This window comes from Dermacentor variabilis, chromosome 8 (genome assembly GCF_050947875.1).
Source record: "Dermacentor variabilis isolate Ectoservices chromosome 8, ASM5094787v1, whole genome shotgun sequence".
NCBI classification, from domain to species: Eukaryota; Metazoa; Arthropoda; class Arachnida; order Ixodida; family Ixodidae; genus Dermacentor; species Dermacentor variabilis.
The window spans coordinates 59,383,277-59,390,246 of NC_134575.1; the positions used below are offsets into that span (position 1 = coordinate 59,383,277).

The 6,970-nt window shown below is 46.7% G+C and overlaps 1 long non-coding RNA gene across 1 annotated transcript; it reads right to left on the reverse strand.

The window, feature by feature from the left end:
• Positions 1-931: 931 nt before the first annotated feature.
• Positions 932-2,638, reverse strand: LOC142590237 (uncharacterized). The gene is made up of 3 exons (XR_012830056.1): positions 2,314-2,638; positions 1,413-1,506; positions 932-1,218 (listed from the first exon to the last, which is right to left on the reverse strand). It is a non-coding gene; the product is annotated as an uncharacterized LOC142590237 (long non-coding RNA).
• Between the last annotated feature and the right edge of the window lie 4,332 nt (positions 2,639-6,970).

Below are 6,970 nucleotides of genomic sequence, written 5' to 3' on the forward strand. Positions count from 1 at the left end.
TCACCTTCGAGGCCGTCAGTCCGTTCCTGCTTACTGTAGTATCACTGAGTGTGAAAACTTTTGAGCTTAGAAGCTGTCCTTTCAGGTTCTTAAGGACATGTGCCGGGTCCGAGATGAAAAAAAGTTCCTTCCCTTTTAAGGTTGGGTGAGGTATTGAGCACGAAGTTGTCGAATGGCGGTGGCTCGAAAAGCCAAATTCTCTCCACATAGCGCGGTTTGCTGCACCCATGTCACATGTGATAACACGGACTCTTAGAGAAATCTGGCTGCATATCTGCACTATTTCCAGGACATATGCCTTGAGTACAGAGCCGTCCACGTGCCTACCAGTGAATTCATAGGCTATCACTTGCTTCCATCTCTGGTTTACCCCACCTAGCATAAACACCAAAGCATGATTGGCTGGCTCTTCAGGCTTTGAGGGCAACGTCGTTCCTCCCAGAAGCACGTCTTCGCCACGGTCGAGTTCAAATCCGGGTGCTATCTCCATTTCATCTAAAAAGAGAACGCAGTCTTTCTCCACGTCCTCCATTCCCTCTGCTTTCGACCTCATGACGTCGATCACTTCATGCAGGATACCTGGCAGAAACTTCAGGCCCTGAATTCTTCTTGCTAACGTTCTGCTGGATGGAAGAGGGTAGCCAATCTTTCTGAGTGTTTCATACCCGGTGGTTCCACAAGCAAATTTAATTTTTAGACCTTGCTTTACTGTTTGCGCTGACCACGAATTACCATGATTGTTGTTCCGAGAAAGAGCACGAATTTGGTCTTCATTTAAAAACTTCGTATTTCGTGAGAAATTAGTTGCCTCTTTCTGCAGCTTGCGTACCTGCATCTGTAGTTTTTTGACAGTGTTCTTAGATTCGTTATGATGTTGTCTAAGCTTATTATTGGCTGCTGTGAGATCTGCAATCTTCTTCGTAAGCTCAGCTGCCTCAGAATCGAGGGGTTGGGTCGCAGTAACTATTGCAGTTTCTTGAAGCCGTGCATCCCTGGGGGTCGAAGTAAGTTGCCCATTAGCATTGTTGGTTTCCGTAGCCGCCAATCTCTCATTTATCTCCCCGTCTGACGAAGAATCAGCGGGAGAAAATTCCTGCGTAGTTGAGGGAAGAACGTTTCTCACTTCTCGTGAAGAATTGTGTGCGGCTGCGTCGTCACTGAATAATGCAGGCACGTGTGCATTTCGTTCCCTTGGTGGCCTTCGCTCTTTAGGAAGTTCTGGAAACAGATAAATAAGAAAAAATGCCCATTACATATATTTAAGATTGTGTTAACTAAAAGCAGAATAGAAGGCGCGCCAGAAAATTTAATATGTATGCGCATGAATCGTTTCCTCACATAACTTTTTCAAATGTAGATAATGAGCCGATAAGCAACGTGGTAACAAATACCAGGGTCAGGAGGCATCTCACCTTTGAATGGGAACACCGTTGGTACAGCATTAGGCTTGAGCTTCTTCCACCCATCCGCGCGGTTCTGTTCGAAGCTGCTGGCTTCGAAATGAGCCTGCAGATGAATTTGATATTGAAATTAGCGGCGCATTTCCGGCTCGATAATGAAAACAATGAAGGCAGCACGCAAGAGAACACAGTAGTCCAAATATCAGTCGAATTACTCGAATGAGAGCCTCAATCTGCACATAACATATCCTGTCTATCTCATTCACTGACTTAATCCGCCATCGCAGAACGAAGCGTCGGGTTAACAGGCCAAAGAACAAATTAGTCGAAATATCAGGCGAATTACTCGAATGAGCGCCTCAATCTGCACATAACAACGATCTCTGTTAATCTCATTTACTGACATAATGCGGCGTCGTAGGACGAAGCGTCCGGTTAATAGGCAGCGGAAGCTACCCAACGCCGCACACATGTCAAAAACAACTTCAGAAATCGTGAGTGAATTAATCAAAATTGGTTCCTGGACCATCCATTTGCACAGTAATTGCCACAGCTTATGTGCCCTTGCTTGTCCTCATGCTCTGTGCCTTGATGCAATGTTTGGGCCCAGACCGCAATTCGCTGGCAAGCGCCTAGTAAAGGCAATTACCTTTGAATGAAAAGAAGCGGCGAAAGCACGCGTGGTACGTATTCCCCAGCGGACACGTGTCGTGCAATTTCGGATGCGAACAAGCAAGCGGCAGACAATGGCCTGTACCGCGCTGTAGTGAAACTCATTTACTTTGTTTTAGTGTTTCACGCAGCTTTTTTAAGCCGAGCAAGAAGAATATTGAACGACACTTAGCTGCCCAAACGCAACAAAATACAAATAAATCGCAACAAAAACAGCACTGAACCAACATGTGGCACTTACGCTGCAGACACACGAGGAGTTCGTCGGTTGCCACTTGTCACGCTTGACTCGCACCAGCCACAGAAGCCGCCTTTTTGGGTCCCTTGGAAAATGGAACATCCTCCAACCATTTCTCGAATGGTTGGAGCACTGAGGAACACAACATCCAGGCATTCTACGCCGATGAAAGCCGCGCGAACGCAGCAGCGTTTCGAGGACGCCCGCACAGCAGCGCGGCGAAGTCGACGCGGGCAACGCAATGGCGGAGGGAGCGCGCGAAAACAGGTTTAGGCGGCGCCGGCTGGTTCAAAGGGTGACCTCACCCTAAGCGGGGGCGCGCGCATCGAGGCACCCTAGCTCCACCATCCGCTGCCTCAACGCCCGAACGTCGCCTCCGCAGCGGTTCGGCTACTGGTCTTGAACTTTAAACCTTGGACTTTACGTGTGTGTGTCTTCACTGTTTCACTTCTCACTAATTATTCTTTAAGAATTGGCGCCAAAGATAAAAAAAAGTCCTGCTTCCTACGATCCCTAGAATATAGCTTTTTCTATTAGCCGCAACAGACATCATAAAGTCTGATGCCGTGGGCGCTGAGCAAAGGTATTTCTCCGTCCCACTCTATTTAGATAGGGGTTTCACCTCGCAGTTTGTGTTAAATTCTTAGTTTACTGGCCATGGTTAATTTCATGGAAATGACATTTCATTCCTACGGGTGGCAGAACCATACGGATACTTGAGAGTAGATTGATTACGGAGCTACGAATATAAATGGCCGCAAGCCTTTTCACACGAAATAACCTTACTTAGACTGATGTGCTATGCCATCCTTTGGAATATCGTATACGAAAAAAAAAAAACCGTGCGCCCTACGGTGATTATACACGCATGTGAGTGCACAAATAACCTATTACACATAATTACGAAACCGCACCCGGTATACTTCGTGCTTGGCTTTCATGTTCCATGTCACCAGTTTTTGGAACGAATTCAATTCGCAACCATACGTTTTGTAATTCTGCGTCAGAGTGACTGGAAGACCATTGCCCATTTTAAAAATAAGGGCCGGTATTCACAAAAAAATAAAGGAAAAGAAAGAAATTACTTGCGCTAGAATTCTTCGTAAGCGAAACTTACAGCCAATCCTCACGTTCGACATACTGTTAGCAAAGGCGGCCTGCCATTGGTAAAGAGCACTTACGAGCAAGAAGCTTTGCGAAATCGGGCCCAGACTCACCTAATCTGCGCGACCTTCCCCGCGTTTCTCGAACGCCTACCTCTGCAGACGTAAGCACTTTCTGCGGAAGGCGCCCGAAATAGCTGAAAAACGTTCCAGCATTCTGTGAAGTAACTATATAAGTAATCGCAAGGGTCAAGGAGACATTCCGCGGAAAAAGAAAGAAAAAAACAAGCAGGTAGACTGAGTAAAGAACCAAGTGCAGAAATAAACTAAAATCGCAGTCTTGTGAACTTGGAAGCCAAAAAGGCTGCGCGTGCTTCCACCTAGTGGAAGAAAGGGCTAACGGGTGCACCTTGACAACATGTCACGGTGGTAGATGGCGCCAAAATGGTGTCACGTGCCGGGTGGCGCTGGGCGATGTGTGTAGCGCACTTTTCAAAAATGTGAGAATTAGTGAATGGCAGTAACTTTCCAGTCATTCGTGAATCATAGTCAGTTTTCTTTTTCTGAGGAACCCTTCTTATAGAGCTTTCCACAGTGATTACGGAAGGCAATCCCGGTGCCCGCCGCTCACTTTCGGAACTTATACATGATTTTTTTTTATTATTACTTTTCACTCAGTCTTCGTTACTTGCCTCGTAACGCTTCGTTATGGAAATTAGGAGTCTTATGTCTAGAAGTGCGGCAGGTTGTGCCTGCGCCACAATGTGGTTATAACTGACAGCTGCTCAATTTTTGCGCGCCGCTTCACCACAGAGCCCCATTACACGAAAAAGTAATAGTCGGAACAGTTAAAGCGGTTTGTTGTCCTATGAACTTCTAATTTCCACACACACACACACACACACACACACACACACACACACACACACACACACACACACACACACACACACACACACACACACACACACACACACACACGCACGCGCACGCACACGCACACGCACACGCACACGCACACACACACACACACTCGCACACGCACACGCACACGCACGCGCGCGGGCGTGCGCGCGTTCAACCAGCGTGTTAACGGGCGTATGATAGTTCAGTAATTTCCGTCAAGAATAGAGGTCTCAGCTATGTAAATGTGCGAATTTGCTCGCACTGCCGCACAGTGAAAAGAGTGAGCCAATGTCTCGCAACAAAAGCGGAGAGGGCGCGCTTTGAGGTCTGGTCTCCCTGCTTGCTAGACTCGCTGGGCTGGTGACTTGATCGGACATGTCTTCCTAGGCGTCATCGGATCTGAAAACTGACACAAGGGATAAATTATGAAGTATGTTATACATTCATGCGTTTTATTTTACACAAAATAAACAGACAGGAAGATACAAATGGAGCAAAAAATTGTGTGGCATTACGTAGTACGAAAATATTAATTTTGACAGCAGCTTCGCCATAAATGCGGCATGACATGCTTTTTGCCTGAGAGGACAATCAGAAGGTCATGCAGAAAAAAGAATACATGTCATAGTCAGTCGAATGGGCACAGGCTTTCGCCGAAGACACTTTGGAATTTACAAAGTGCCCTTCAATTTTTTTTCACCAGACACACGCGATTGGCATCTGTCATCTTCTACCTATCAGGCAGCACTTCCTTACATCTATTTCGTGCACCGCATATGTGTTGGATACGTGTCATTAGGAAAACAAAAACACTGCGCCCGTAGGTTGAGGCTCCACTCGTCCCCGTCGTAAGAACCGTCATGGGGTAAGCCGGCGTTCATCATGGTGCTACGCGGACCCATTAGCGCCCGTGTACGTCAGGATCGTAAACCGCAATTTCATTTATTAAACCGAAATGGATGCTGTGTACTTTGTTTCAAAATTACAAGGTCATGGGTGCGAAAGAATGACTGTGAAACTCATCTGCGGGTGTCATCCCTCAAGGGCGGAAGTAACCACCACTCTGAATCGTGACTGACCTGCTCGACAAGCGCTCCTCCACCGAAAACAGTCTTCTTTGGAGCCAGTCACCCACCGTCGTCGTGACAAGTGGTTTTAAAACACTGCTCTGAACTTTTTATTTTTCGGAAGTGTCGACACTGAGCGCCAAATCGAACATTCTAATGCACCTCATCGCGTTCGCACTGGAAGCTCTTTTCTCACACCCTAATTTGCTTTCTTCTTTACCCTTTCCTTTTTCTCTGTAGTGGGTAGAAACTGGCTAATTTTTTAACTTTGAGTAAACATTCTTCGTTTAAACATTTTCATTAAGTTTTGCTTAAGCTTTCTAACCGAACTCCCTGCCTGTCATCTTGATCTATACTTTGTTTCTTACATTGCACATCTCATTATGGCGTGCAAGCACAACCGTAGATCTGGAAGTGAATTAAACGGACACTAATGACAAAAAGTTGATTCTTTTAGAGAGACAAAATACGCTGTCAAAAGTATATTATTGTCAATTTCCTAGCAATATCTTGATTGTTAGAAAAGAAAATAACGGATAAAGTCATGCTTTCTGAATTTCGCGCCGGAACCACGGCGCTAGTACGTCACTGTGACGTCAGGCAGTTCAAAGTGTTTCGTAGTATTTGGGCCCTTGCGACGCAGTAAACATTCTTGACAACTGTTGCGTTTCGTCGATGACTCTTTTAGAACACAATGTATACCATATAATAATAAAAAAAAGAAATGTTACCTAAACCAGACCCGATGCCGTTAAAATCCATGGCGTCACGCCGAGCTGATGCGGGAACTTAAAGGACACTGTTGCCACTCGTCTTTCGTTACTGCGCCTTTTCTGGCTCACCAAGGCTCTACTCACCATAAGGGTAACTTTCATTTCGCATTGTAGGAAGGGAGGAAGGAAAAAGTGGAGAAGGGACGGCAGGGAGATTAACCAGTCTAGCTTAACCGGTTTGCTACCCTACACATGGGAGCGGGATGGGGGGATGAAAGGTGGGGAAGGGAGATAGAGAGAGCACATAGCATAGCACACACATCGTCCGTTAGAGTCCGTCACTCTTGTGTGGTACGTGATATCACTGTCACAACCGCTTGTCCAATCCTGTCTCTTTCAAAAACCTAAGTAGTACCTTCGTCGCCTTCAGCTGCGATGTCTTCTGTCGGCGGTATGTGAAAATCGTTTCGAGGGTCAATGGTTTAGTGTCAAGGTGCGCTAGAACGGGTGCCAGGGACTGTCGCTGAACATTATATTCAGGACAGTCGCCCAGAATGTGTTCCAGCGTCTCCTCGCAAAGACAGGCATTGCAGAGAACATTGTCGGCCATTCCAATGCGAAATGAGTAAGATTTCGTGAAAGCCACCCCTAGCCATAGGCGATAAAGCAGAGTCGCCTCTCTTCGGCGGAATACGGTTGGCATACAGAGATGCATCAAAGAGGGCAGGTGGTATTGACGGTTGCACCGGTTGGTCTGGCTGTCTGGTGTGCACCATAGAGACAGCGTGATCTCCTGTGCAAGCACTCGAAGTCTGCTAGCTGCGTCGGACCGTGAAAGTGGTATGTCCTCTTCTTTTGCGTCTTCAAGAGC